Below are 13,984 nucleotides of genomic sequence, written 5' to 3' on the forward strand. Positions count from 1 at the left end.
TGAAGCAAGCACCATGGCTCGTAGGGGCCCAACAACACACTTTTCTTAGCTCATTGAATTAAAGTATAAACTTCTGCCATGTGTGAGTGGTAAAGGCTTGTTAATTTTGTTGCTTTTCAAATTCACGTCTGACAACAAGACGAAGGAACATTGGGGCATCAGACGCTTTGGAAAGTAGCCACCAACCGCAGAGAAAGAGAGAAAGAGGGAAAAGACAGTATGAGGTGTGGAGAAAACAGCAGCAGGTACAAGGAGCTCAAATGAGATTAATGGTGCCTAAATAGAGCACGTAAAGGAACAGTTACAAATCTAAGAAAAGGGAAAGAAAAGACTAGGAAAAAACACAGAAAGAGCTTGTAGATGAAATTCTCTTCCAGGAACAGCAGGTTAAGAGAAATTACACAGGGAGCAGTTAAGCTTGTAACACGGGGGAGAATAGAAAAGAGAATGCAGTTTTATGAAGTGTGTTTGCCTAATCCAGCTAGCACTTTTATTTTATTTCTCTATTTGCTTCTTTTATTGGTAAAGTAAGTTTCAAGTGCATGCACAGGTATGACCGAGAGAGCCAGGGTATAATAATTTGAAGCGTTTGCACCAGAGCTAATGAAGGACGAGAGTTATAGCAAAGATATGAAAGGGGGAGCGATAATAAATATGTGATATGGCAATAGTGACACCAAAATAAGCCACCTATTTATAAAACTGACATGGAAGAAATACTAAAGGTTAACTTCTGAAATTGTAGCCGATGTTAAAAAGATTCTCGTTGTCGGCAGGATTCGAACCTGCGCAGGGAGACCCCAATGGATTTCTAGTCCATCGCCTTAACCACTCGGCCACAACAACTGACTGCAAGGTGTGTGCACATAATCTGTATGCAAGTTTTCAAGGTGTCCCACAGCAAATTCCTGATATTCTGCAATACACTTTTTAAAAATAAGGTTTTTTTCAGCAGGCACATTCTCTCCTAAAAACAAAAATTGCATGCGTATATCTCTAGTTTGGAATACCATAGGCTTGCATGCATACTCTCATGGGTCACTCAAGTTTTTTGGACCCTATTGCACTCTGTTTTCGTGCTGCTTTTAGTATATGTCCCATATTAAAGAAGTCTACCATCTTTGAGTATTTGAGGCTCCTTTGTAAGTGCTTTATATTTTTTCCTTGAAGAGCTATATAATAAAGGGGTCCGGGAAGGATTGCATTTATGGAAGATAAAAGAAGGCCCACTTGTCTCACCAAATGCTGTAGAGAAACCTGATGTTTTACTCATGTTATCCTTAGTTCGTTTTTGTTAGACCTTGCATTCTTAAGGTGGTCCCAACCCCACCTTATTGCTTTTCACCTCCGCATTTTGCTGTATCTTTTTGTTGGCCTTAGGACTCTGATCACTTTATCGCTACTAATCAGTGCTGAAGTGCACGTGCTTCTTCCCTAATCATGTGTATAATTGGAGTATACCTGACTGACAGATTTAATTTACTTGAAAGCCCCTTGTAAAGTGGTATACCATATACCCAGGGACTGATTGTGCCGCCCAAAGAAATAGCATTTCAAACCTGTCTCAAGCCTGCTACTGCAGTGCCTGTGCTGCAGTGTACTGCCACATCGACTTGGCATTTAAAACTACTTGCCAAGCCTTAAACTCCAATTTTATTACATATCAGTAACCCCTAAGGTAGGCCCTAGGTAGTCCTAGGGGCATCATGCTATGTAAGTAAAAGGTAAGACATGTACTGTGGTAGTTTGTATGTCCTAGTAGTATCAAACAGTCTATTACATTTTTCACTACTGTGAGGTCTGCCCCTCTCATAGGTTAGCATTGGGTATTCCCTTATACTTTTTGGGGGGTAATTCCATATCAGAGAGGAGAAGCTTTATTTATTTATTGATAAATCCTATCTACTGGTGAGGTTGGATTTAATCTTACTATTGTATAAATGCCATTTTTAGAGAGTGAGCATTTCTCTGCACTTACTGCTCTATTTGCATTGAAACCTGTCTTCGATTGACGTCTGGATTGGGCTGCGAGACAGCTACATATGTGCATTCCCTGTAGACAGCCACAACACAGGTCACTCAACTGCAACTGCATTCATCTGCATTCTGATTGGCCTGGGGGAGAGCTCCGCTCCCCTTACCGCAAATATGTTCAAGAACGATAATTTATGTCAGTAAGTACAGTATACCTACATCTTATAATCATGTGTGTTTAAATAATTTGTTGTTAGATCGTTTAAATATTGAAAAGGATCTGTTTTTAATAGACATTTTACAAAAACAACTGGTACATTTGGGAATTCTGTAAAAGAAAAACCCAACTGCCGTGACATTGCCAACCACAATGCCGTGACTCGGATTCGAACCGAGGTTGCTGCGGCCACAACGCAGAGTACTAACCACTATACGATCACGGCGAGCTACTTGGGCTCAATAACGTACAGTGACATGAAGAAATTATAATTCGGAACACTCAGGGCTACTCCTGTGATAGGCTGAATGTGTTCATTGCTTCCTCATTCCTTATACAAAGGCTTTATCTCCTCAGTGGTTGATAGGCTGAAACCGTTTCCTGGCCGCCTGCTTGTGAACTGGCAGGAGTCAAAGATCACACATACACTGGTGGGCCTGTGATGGGACACCAATGCAGAGAAACACACCTGGCGCAGATATTCTATTCTGTTTATTAGACCTGCATCTCCCCTGTACCTCCTCAAGCCATCTGTATGTGAAGCAAGAAAGAGTTAAGGAACGGTCCATCTACACTTTTATTGGGAGGATGCTGCCGTGAGCTCCTCCCAGCTAATCACACAAACAGCAGTAAAGCAAGATAACTACACAGTTAGGGGGGACTGCATGGTTAGGTTTTTGAGGAATTATTGGAACTGACCTCAGTGACCCATAATCAGAGCTGTGGCTAATGACTGCATGCCTAATTATGATGAAGCAAGCACCATGGCTCGTAGGGGCCCCACAACACACTTTTCTTAGCTCATTGAATTAAAGTATAAACTTCTGCCATGTGTGAGTGGTAAAGGCTTGTTAATTTTGTTGCTTTTCAAATTCACGTCTGACAACAAGACGAAGGAACATTGGGGCATCAGACGCTTTGGAAAGTAGCCACCAACCGCAGAGAAAGAGAGAAAGAGGGAAAAGACAGTATGAGGTGTGGAGAAAACAGCAGCAGGTACAAGGAGCTCAAATGAGATTAATGGCGCCTAAATAGAGCACGTAAAGGAACAGTTACAAATCTAAGAAAAGGGAAAGAAAAGACTAGGAAAAAACACAGAAAGAGCTTGTAGATGAAATTCTCTTCCAGGAACAGCAGGTTAAGGGAAATTACACAGGGAGCAGTTAAGCTTGTAACACGGGGGAGAATAGAAAAGAAAATGCAGTTTTATGAAGTGTGTTTGCCTAATCCAGCTAGCACTTTTATTTTATTTCTCTATTTGCTTCTTTTATTGGTAAAGTAAGTTTCAAGTGCATGCACAGGTATGACCGAGAGAGCCAGGGTATAATAATTTGAAGCGTTTGCACCAGCGCTAATGAAGGACGAGAGTTATAGCAAAGATATGAAAGGGGGAGCGATAATAAATATGTGATATGGCAATAGTGACACCAAAATAAGCCACCTATTTATAAAACTGACATGGAAGAAATACTAAAGGTTAACTTCTGAAATTGTAGCCGATGTTAAAAAGATTCTCGTTGTCGGCAGGATTCGAACCTGCGCGGGGAGACCCCAATGGATTTCTAGTCCATCGCCTTAACCACTCGGCCACAACAACTGACTGCAAGGTGTGTGCACATAATCTGTATGCAAGTTTTCAAGGTGTCCCACAGCAAATTCCTGATATTCTGCAATGCACTTTTTAAAAATAAGGTTTTTTTCAGCAGGCACATTCTCTCCTAAAAACAAAAATTGCATGCGTATATCTCTAGTTTGGAATACCATAGGCTTGCATGCATACTCTCATGGGTCACTCAAGTTTTTTGGACCCTATTGCACTCTGTTTTCATGCTGCTTTTAGTATATGTCCCATATTAAAGAAGTCTACCATCTTTGAGTATTTGAGGCTCCTTTGTAAGTGCTTTATATTTTTTCCTTGAAGAGCTATATAATAAAGGGGTCCGGGAAGGATTGCATTTATGGAAGATAAAAGAAGGCCCACTTGTCTCACCAAATGCTGTAGAGAAACCTGATGTTTTACTCATGTTATCCTTAGTTCGTTTTTGTTAGACCTTGCATTCTTAAGGTGGTCCCAACCCCACCTTATTGCTTTTCACCTCCGCATTTTGCTGTATCTTTTTGTTGGCCTTAGGACTCTGATCACTTTATCGCTACTAATCAGCGCTGAAGTGCACGTGCTTCTTCCCTAATCATGTGTATAATTGGAGTATACCTGACTGACAGATTTAATTTACTTGAAAGCCCCTTGTAAAGTGGTATACCATATACCCAGGGACTGATTGTGCCGCCCAAAGAAATAGCATTTCAAACCTGTCTCAAGCCTGCTACTGCAGTGCCTGTGCTGCAGTGTACTGCCACTTCGACTTGGCATTTAAAACTACTTGCCAAGCCTTAAACTCCAATTTTATTACATATCAGTAACCCCTAAGGTAGGCCCTAGGTAGTCCTAGGGGCATCATGCTATGTAAGTAAAAGGTAAGACATGTACTGTGGTAGTTTGTATGTCCTAGCAGTATCAAACAGTCTATTACATTTTTCACTACTGTGAGGTCTGCCCCTCTCATAGGTTAGCATTGGGTATTCCCTTATACTTTTTGGGGGGTAATTCCATATCAGAGAGGAGAAGCTTTATTTATTTATTGATAAATCCTATCTACTGGTGAGGTTGGATTTAATCTTACTATTGTATAAATGCCATTTTTAGAGAGTGAGCATTTCTCTGCACTTACTGCTCTATTTGCATTGAAACCTGTCTTCGATTGACGTCTGGATTGGGCTGCGAGACAGCTACATATGTGCATTCCCTGTAGACAGCCACAACACAGGTCACTCAACTGCAACTGCATTCATCTGCATTCTGATTGGCCTGGGGGAGAGCTCCGCTCCCCTTACCGCAAATATGTTCAAGAACGATAATTTATGTCAGTAAGTACAGTATACCTACATCTTATAATCATGTGTGTTTAAATAATTTGTTGTTAGATCGTTTAAATATTGAAAAGGATCTGTTTTTAATAGACATTTTACAAAAACAACTGGTACATTTGGGAATTCTGTAAAAGAAAAACCCAACTGCCGTGACATTGCCAACCACAATGCCGTGACTCGGATTCTAACCGAGGTTGCTGCGGCCACAACGCAGAGTACTAACCACTATACGATCACGGCGAGCTACTTGGGCTCAATAACGTACAGTGACATGAAGAAATTATAATTCGGAACACTCAGGGCTACTCCTGTGATAGGCTGAATGTGTTCATTGCTTCCTCATTCCTTATACAAAGGCTTTATCTCCTCAGTGGTTGATAGGCTGAAACCGTTTCCTGGCCGCCTGCTTGTGAACTGGCAGGAGTCAAAGATCACACATACACTGGTGGGCCTGTGATGGGACACCAATGCAGAGAAACACACCTGGCGCAGATATTCTATTCTGTTTATTAGACCTGCATCTCCCCTGTACCTCCTCAAGCCATCTGTATGTGAAGCAAGAAAGAGTTAAGGAACGGTCCATCTACACTTTTATTGGGAGGATGCTGCCGTGAGCTCCTCCCAGCTAATCACACAAACAGCAGTAAAGCAAGATAACTACACAGTTAGGGGGGACTGCATGGTTAGGTTTTTGAGGAATTATTGAAACTGACCTCAGTGACCCATAATCAGAGCTGTGGCTAATGACTGCATGCCTAATTATGATGAAGCAAGCACCATGGCTCGTAGGGGCCCCACAACACACTTTTCTTAGCTCATTGAATTAAAGTATAAACTTCTGCCATGTGTGAGTGGTAAAGGCTTGTTAATTTTGTTGCTTTTCAAATTCACGTCTGACAACAAGACGAAGGAACATTGGGGCATCAGACGCTTTGGAAAGTAGCCACCAACCGCAGAGAAAGAGAGAAAGAGGGAAAAGACAGTATGAGGTGTGGAGAAAACAGCAGCAGGTACAAGGAGCTCAAATGAGATTAATGGCGCCTAAATAGAGCACGTAAAGGAACAGTTACAAATCTAAGAAAAGGGAAAGAAAAGACTAGGAAAAAACACAGAAAGAGCTTGTAGATGAAATTCTCTTCCAGGAACAGCAGGTTAAGGGAAATTACACAGGGAGCAGTTAAGCTTGTAACACGGGGGAGAATAGAAAAGAAAATGCAGTTTTATGAAGTGTGTTTGCCTAATCCAGCTAGCACTTTTATTTTATTTCTCTATTTGCTTCTTTTATTGGTAAAGTAAGTTTCAAGTGCATGCACAGGTATGACCGAGAGAGCCAGGGTATAATAATTTGAAGCGTTTGCACCAGCGCTAATGAAGGACGAGAGTTATAGCAAAGATATGAAAGGGGGAGCGATAATAAATATGTGATATGGCAATAGTGACACCAAAATAAGCCACCTATTTATAAAACTGACATGGAAGAAATACTAAAGGTTAACTTCTGAAATTGTAGCCGATGTTAAAAAGATTCTCGTTGTCAGCAGGATTCGAACCTGCGCAGGGAGACCCCAATGGATTTCTAGTTCATCGCCTTAACCACTCGGCCACAACAACTGTCTGCAAGGTGTGTGCACATAATCTGTATGCAAGTTTTCAAGGTGTCCCACAGCAAATTCCTGATATTCTGCAATGCACTTTTTAAAAATAAGGTTTTTTTCAGCAGGCACATTCTCTCCTAAAAACAAAAATTGCATGCGTATATCTCTAGTTTGGAATACCATAGGCTTGCATGCATACTCTCATGGGTCACTCAAGTTTTTTGGACCCTATTGCACTCTCTTTTCGTGCTGCTTTTAGTATATGTCCCATATTAAAGAAGTCTACCATCTTTGAGTATTTGAGGCTCCTTTGTAAGTGCTTTATATTTTTTCCTTGAAGAGCTACATAATAAAGGGGTCCGGGAAGGATTGCATTTATGGAAGATAAAAGAAGGCCCACTTGTCTCACCAAATGCTGTAGAGAAACCTGATGTTTTACTCATGTTATCCTTAGTTCGTTTTTGTTAGACCTTGCATTCTTAAGGTGGTCCCAACCCCACCTTATTGCTTTTCACATCCGCATTTTGCTGTATCTTTTTGTTGGCCTTAGGACTCTGATCACTTTATCGCTACTAATCAGTGCTGAAGTGCACGTGCTTCTTCCCTAATCATGTGTATAATTGGAGTATACCTGACTGACAGATTTAATTTACTTGAAAGCCCCTTGTAAAGTGGTATACCATATACCCAGGGACTGATTGTGCCGCCCAAAGAAATAGCATTTCAAACCTGTCTCAAGCCTGCTACTGCAGTGCCTGTGCTGCAGTGTACTGCCACTTCGACTTGGCATTTAAAACTACTTGCCAAGCCTTAAACTCCAATTTTATTACATATCAGTAACCCCTAAGGTAGGCCCTAGGTAGTCCTAGGGGCATCATGCTATGTAAGTAAAAGGTAAGACATGTACTGTGGTAGTTTGTATGTCCTAGTAGTATCAAACAGTCTATTACATTTTTCACTACTGTGAGGTCTGCCCCTCTCATAGGTTAGCATTGGGTATTCCCTTATACTTTTTGGGGGGTAATTCCATATCAGAGAGGAGAAGCTTTATTTATTTATTGATAAATCCTATCTACTGGTGAGGTTGGATTTAATCTTACTATTGTATAAATGCCATTTTTAGAGAGTGAGCATTTCTCTGCACTTACTGCTCTATTTGCATTGAAACCTGTCTTCGATTGACGTCTGGATTGGGCTGCGAGACAGCTACATATGTGCATTCCCTGTAGACAGCCACAACACAGGTCACTCAACTGCAACTGCATTCATCTGCATTCTGATTGGCCTGGGGGAGAGCTCCGCTCCCCTTACCGCAAATATGTTCAAGAACGATAATTTATGTCAGTAAGTACAGTATACCTACATCTTATAATCATGTGTGTTTAAATAATTTGTTGTTAGATCGTTTAAATATTGAAAAGGATCTGTTTTTAATAGACATTTTACAAAAACAACTGGTACATTTGGGAATTCTGTAAAAGAAAAACCCAACTGCCGTGACATTGCCAACCACAATGCCGTGACTCGGATTCGAACCAAGGTTGCTGCGGCCACAACGCAGAGTACTAACCACTATACGATCACGGCGAGCTACTTGGGCTCAATAACGTACAGTGACATGAAGAAATTATAATTCGGAACACTCAGGGCTACTCCTGTGATAGGCTGAATGTGTTCATTGCTTCCTCATTCCTTATACAAAGGCTTTATCTCCTCAGTGGTTGATAGGCTGAAACCGTTTCCTGGCCGCCTGCTTGTGAACTGGCAGGAGTCAAAGATCACACATACACTGGTGGGCCTGTGATGGGACACCAATGCAGAGAAACACACCTGGCGCAGATATTCTATTCTGTTTATTAGACCTGCATCTCCCCTGTACCTCCTCAAGCCATCTGTATGTGAAGCAAGAAAGAGTTAAGGAACGGTCCATCTACACTTTTATTGGGAGGATGCTGCCGTGAGCTCCTCCCAGCTAATCACACAAACAGCAGTAAAGCAAGATAACTACACAGTTAGGGGGGACTGCATGGTTAGGTTTTTGAGGAATTATTGAAACTGACCTCAGTGACCCATAATCAGAGCTGTGGCTAATGACTGCATGCCTAATTATGATGAAGCAAGCACCTTGGCTCGTAGGGGCCCAACAACACACTTTTCTTAGCTCATTGAATTAAAGTATAAACTTCTGCCATGTGTGAGTGGTAAAGGCTTGTTAATTTTGTTGCTTTTCAAATTCACGTCTGACAACAAGACGAAGGAACATTGGGGCATCAGACGCTTTGGAAAGTAGCCACCAACCGCAGAGAAAGAGAGAAAGAGGGAAAAGATAGTATGAGGTGTGGAGAAAACAGCAGCAGGTACAAGGAGCTCAAATGAGATTAATGGTGCCTAAATAGAGCACGTAAAGGAACAGTTACAAATCTAAGAAAAGGGAAAGAAAAGACTAGGAAAAAACACAGAAAGAGCTTGTAGATGAAATTCTCTTCCAGGAACAGCAGGTTAAGAGAAATTACACAGGGAGCAGTTAAGCTTGTAACACGGGGGAGAATAGAAAAGAGAATGCAGTTTTATGAAGTGTGTTTGCCTAATCCAGCTAGCACTTTTATTTTATTTCTCTATTTGCTTCTTTTATTGGTAAAGTAAGTTTCAAGTGCATGCACAGGTATGACCGAGAGAGCCAGGGTATAATAATTTGAAGCGTTTGCACCAGCGCTAATGAAGGACGAGAGTTATAGCAAAGATATGAAAGGGGGAGCGATAATAAATATGTGATATGGCAATAGTGACACCAAAATAAGCCACCTATTTATAAAACTGACATGGAAGAAATACTAAAGGTTAACTTCTGAAATTGTAGCCAATGTTAAAAAGATTCTCGTTGTCGGCAGGATTCGAACCTGCACAGGGAGACCCCAATGGATTTCTAGTCCATCGCCTTAACCACTCGGCCACAACAACTGACTGCAAGGTGTGTGCACATAATCTGTATGCAAGTTTTCAAGGTGTCCCACAGCAAATTCCTGATATTCTGCAATGCACTTTTTAAAAATAAGGTTTTTTTCAGCAGGCACATTCTCTCCTAAAAACAAAAATTGCATGCGTATATCTCTAGTTTGGAATACCATAGGCTTGCATGGATACTCTCATGGGTCACTCAAGTTTTTTGGACCCTATTGCACTCTGTTTTCGTGCTGCTTTTAGTATATGTCCCATATTAAAGAAGTCTACCATCTTTGAGTATTTGAGGCTCCTTTGTAACTGCTTTATATTTTTTCCTTGAAGAGCTATATAATAAAGGGGTCCGGGAAGGATTGCATTTATGGAAGATAAAAGAAGGCCCACTTGTCTCACCAAATGCTGTAGAGAAACCTGATGTTTTACTCATGTTATCCTTAGTTCGTTTTTGTTAGACCTTGCATTCTTAAGGTGGTCCCAACCCCACCTTATTGCTTTTCACCTCCGCATTTTGCTGTATCTTTTTGTTGGCCTTAGGACTCTGATCACTTTATCGCTACTAATCAGTGCTGAAGTGCACGTGCTTCTTCCCTAATCATGTGTATAATTGGAGTATACCTGACTGACAGATTTAATTTACTTGAAAGCCCCTTGTAAAGTGGTATACCATATACCCAGGGACTGATTGTGCCGCCCAAAGAAATAGCATTTCAAACCTGTCTCAAGCCTGCTACTGCAGTGCCTGTGCTGCAGTGTACTGCCACATCGACTTGGCATTTAAAACTACTTGCCAAGCCTTAAACTCCAATTTTATTACATATCAGTAACCCCTAAGGTAGGCCCTAGGTAGTCCTAGGGGCATCATGCTATGTAAGTAAAAGGTAAGACATGTACTGTGGTAGTTTGTATGTCCTAGTAGTATCAAACAGTCTATTACATTTTTCACTACTGTGAGGTCTGCCCCTCTCATAGGTTAGCATTGGGTATTCCCTTATACTTTTTAGGGGGTAATTCCATATCAGAGAGGAGAAGCTTTATTTATTTATTGATAAATCCTATCTACTGGTGAGGTTGGATTTAATCTTACTATTGTATAAATGCCATTTTTAGAGAGTGAGCATTTCTCTGCACTTACTGCTCTATTTGCATTGAAACCTGTCTTCGATTGACGTCTGGATTGGGCTGCGAGACAGCTACATATGTGCATTCCCTGTAGACAGCCACAACACAGGTCACTCAACTGCAACTGCATTCATCTGCATTCTGATTGGCCTGGGGGAGAGCTCCGCTCCCCTTACCGCAAATATGTTCAAGAACGATAATTTATGTCAGTAAGTACAGTATACCTACATCTTATAATCATGTGTGTTTAAATAATTTGTTGTTAGATCGTTTAAATATTGAAAAGGATCTGTTTTTAATAGACATTTTACAAAAACAACTGGTACATTTGGGAATTCTGTAAAAGAAAAACCCAACTGCCGTGACATTGCCAACCACAATGCCGTGACTCGGATTCGAACCGAGGTTGCTGCGGCCACAACGCAGAGTACTAACCACTATACGATCACGGCGAGCTACTTGGGCTCAATAACGTACAGTGACATGAAGAAATTATAATTCGGAACACTCAGGGCTACTCCTGTGATAGGCTGAATGTGTTCATTGCTTCCTCGTTCCTTATACAAAGGCTTTATCTCCTCAGTGGTTGATAGGCTGAAACCGTTTCCTGGCCGCCTGCTTGTGAACTGGCAGGAGTCAAAGATCACACATACACTGGTGGGCCTGTGATGGGACACCAATGCAGAGAAACACACCTGGCGCAGATATTCTATTCTGTTTATTAGACCTGCATCTCCCCTGTACCTCCTCAAGCCATCTGTATGTGAAGCAAGAAAGAGTTAAGGAACGGACCATCTACACTTTTATTGGGAGGATGCTGCCGTGAGCTCCTCCCAGCTAATCACACAAACAGCAGTAAAGCAAGATAACTACACAGTTAGGGGGGACTGCATGGTTAGGTTTTTGAGGAATTATTGAAACTGACCTCAGTGACCCATAATCAGAGCTGTGGCTAATGACTGCATGCCTAATTATGATGAAGCAAGCACCATGGCTCGTAGGGGCCCAACAACACACTTTTCTTAGCTCATTGAATTAAAGTATAAACTTCTGCCATGTGTGAGTGGTAAAGGCTTGTTAATTTTGTTGCTTTTCAAATTCACGTCTGACAACAAGACGAAGGAACATTGGGGCATCAGACGCTTTGGAAAGTAGCCACCAACCGCAGAGAAAGAGAGAAAGAGGGAAAAGACAGTATGAGGTGTGGAGAAAACAGCAGCAGGTACAAGGAGCTCAAATGAGATTAATGGCGCCTAAATAGAGCACGTAAAGGAACAGTTACAAATCTAAGAAAAGGGAAAGAAAAGACTAGGAAAAAACACAGAAAGAGCTTGTAGATGAAATTCTCTTCCAGGAACAGCAGGTTAAGAGAAATTACACAGGGAGCAGTTAAGCTAGTAACACGGGGGAGAATAGAAAAGAAAATGCAGTTTTATGAAGTGTGTTTGCCTAATCCAGCTAGCACTTTTATTTTATTTCTCTATTTGCTTCTTTTATTGGTAAAGTAAGTTTCAAGTGCATGCACAGGTATGACCGAGAGAGCCAGGGTATAATAATTTGAAGCGTTTGCACCAGCGCTAATGAAGGACGAGAGTTATAGCAAAGATATGAAAGGGGGAGCGATAATAAATATGTGATATGGCAATAGTGACACCAAAATAAGCCACCTATTTATAAAACTGACATGGAAGAAATACTAAAGGTTAACTTCTGAAATTGTAGCCGATGTTAAAAAGATTCTCGTTGTCGGCAGGATTCCAACCTGCGCAGGGAGACCCCAATGGATTTCAAGTCCATCGCCTTAACCACTCGGCCACAACAACTGACTGCAAGGTGTGTGCACATAATCTGTATGCAAGTTTTCAAGGTGTCCCACAGCAAATTCCTGATATTCTGCAATGCACTTTTTAAAAATAAGGTTTTTTTCAGCAGGCACATTCTCTCCTAAAAACAAAAATTCCATGCGTATATCTCTAGTTTGGAATACCATAGGCTTGCATGCATACTCTCATGGGTCACTCAAGTTTTTTGGACCCTATTGCACTCTGTTTTCGTGCTGCTTTTAGTATATGTCCCATATTAAAGAAGTCTACCATCTTTGAGTATTTGAGGCTCCTTTGTAAGTGCTTTATATTTTTTCCTTGAAGAGCGATATAATAAAGGGGTCCGGGAAGGATTGCATTTATGGAAGATAAAAGAAGGCCCACTTGTCTCACCAAATGCTGTAGAGAAACCTGATGTTTTACTCATGTTATCCTTAGTTCGTTTTTGTTAGACCTTGCATTCTTAAGGTGGTCCCAACCCCACCTTATTGCTTTTCACCTCCGCATTTTGCTGTATCTTTTTGTTGGCCTTAGGACTCTGATCACTTTATCGCTACTAATCAGTGCTGAAGTGCACATGCTTCTTCCCTAATCATGTGTATAATTGGAGTATACCTGACTGACAGATTTAATTTACTTGAAAGCCCCTTGTAAAGTGGTATACCATATACCCAGGGACTGATTGTGCCGCCCAAAGAAATAGCATTTCAAACCTGTCTCAAGCCTGCTACTGCAGTGCCTGTGCTGCAGTGTACTGCCACTTTGACTTGGCATTTAAAACTACTTGCCAAGCCTTAAACTCCAATTTTATTACATATCAGTAACCCCTAAGGTAGGCCCTAGGTAGTCCTAGGGGCATCATGCTATGTAAGTAAAAGGTAAGACATGTACTGTGGTAGTTTGTATGTCCTAGTAGTATCAAACAGTCTATTACATTTTTCACTACTGTGAGGTCTGCCCCTCTCATAGGTTAGCATTGGGTATTCCCTTATACTTTTTGGGGGGTAATTCCATATCAGAGAGGAGAAGCTTTATTTATTTATTGATAAATCCTATCTACTGGTGAGGTTGGATTTAATCTTACTATTGTATAAATGCCATTTTTAGAGAGTGAGCATTTCTCTGCACTTACTGCTCTATTTGCATTGAAACCTGTCTTCGATTGACGTCTGGATTGGGCTGCGAGACAGCTACATATGTGCATTCCCTGTAGACAGCCACAACACAGGTCACTCAACTGCAACTGCATTCATCTGCATTCTGATTGGCCTGGGGGAGAGCTCCGCTCCCCTTACCGCAAATATGTTCAAGAACGATAATTTATGTCAGTAAGTACAGTATACCTACATCTTATAATCATGTGTGTTTAA

General features: G+C 41.2%; 6 non-coding genes across 6 annotated transcripts; all 6 read right to left on the reverse strand.

Moving 5' to 3' along the window:
- Positions 1-764: 764 nt before the first annotated feature.
- On the reverse strand, positions 765-846 carry TRNAS-AGA (transfer RNA serine (anticodon AGA)). The gene has a single exon. It is a non-coding gene; the product is annotated as a tRNA-Ser (tRNA).
- Positions 847-2,345: 1,499 nt separating this feature from the next.
- Positions 2,346-2,417, reverse strand: TRNAH-GUG (transfer RNA histidin (anticodon GUG)). Its single transcript has one exon. It is a non-coding gene; the product is annotated as a tRNA-His (tRNA).
- A 1,289-nt stretch (positions 2,418-3,706) lies between these two features.
- TRNAS-AGA (transfer RNA serine (anticodon AGA)) lies at positions 3,707-3,788 on the reverse strand. The gene has a single exon. It is a non-coding gene; the product is annotated as a tRNA-Ser (tRNA).
- A 4,441-nt stretch (positions 3,789-8,229) lies between these two features.
- TRNAH-GUG (transfer RNA histidin (anticodon GUG)) lies at positions 8,230-8,301 on the reverse strand. Its single transcript has one exon. It is a non-coding gene; the product is annotated as a tRNA-His (tRNA).
- A 1,289-nt stretch (positions 8,302-9,590) lies between these two features.
- TRNAS-AGA (transfer RNA serine (anticodon AGA)) lies at positions 9,591-9,672 on the reverse strand. Its single transcript has one exon. It is a non-coding gene; the product is annotated as a tRNA-Ser (tRNA).
- Positions 9,673-11,171: 1,499 nt separating this feature from the next.
- On the reverse strand, positions 11,172-11,243 carry TRNAH-GUG (transfer RNA histidin (anticodon GUG)). Its single transcript has one exon. It is a non-coding gene; the product is annotated as a tRNA-His (tRNA).
- Positions 11,244-13,984: the final 2,741 nt, after the last annotated feature.

The sequence above is a fragment of the Lissotriton vulgaris genome, chromosome 1_1 (assembly GCF_964263255.1).
Source record: "Lissotriton vulgaris chromosome 1_1, aLisVul1.2, whole genome shotgun sequence".
Lineage (NCBI taxonomy): Eukaryota > Metazoa > Chordata > Amphibia > Caudata > Salamandridae > Lissotriton > Lissotriton vulgaris.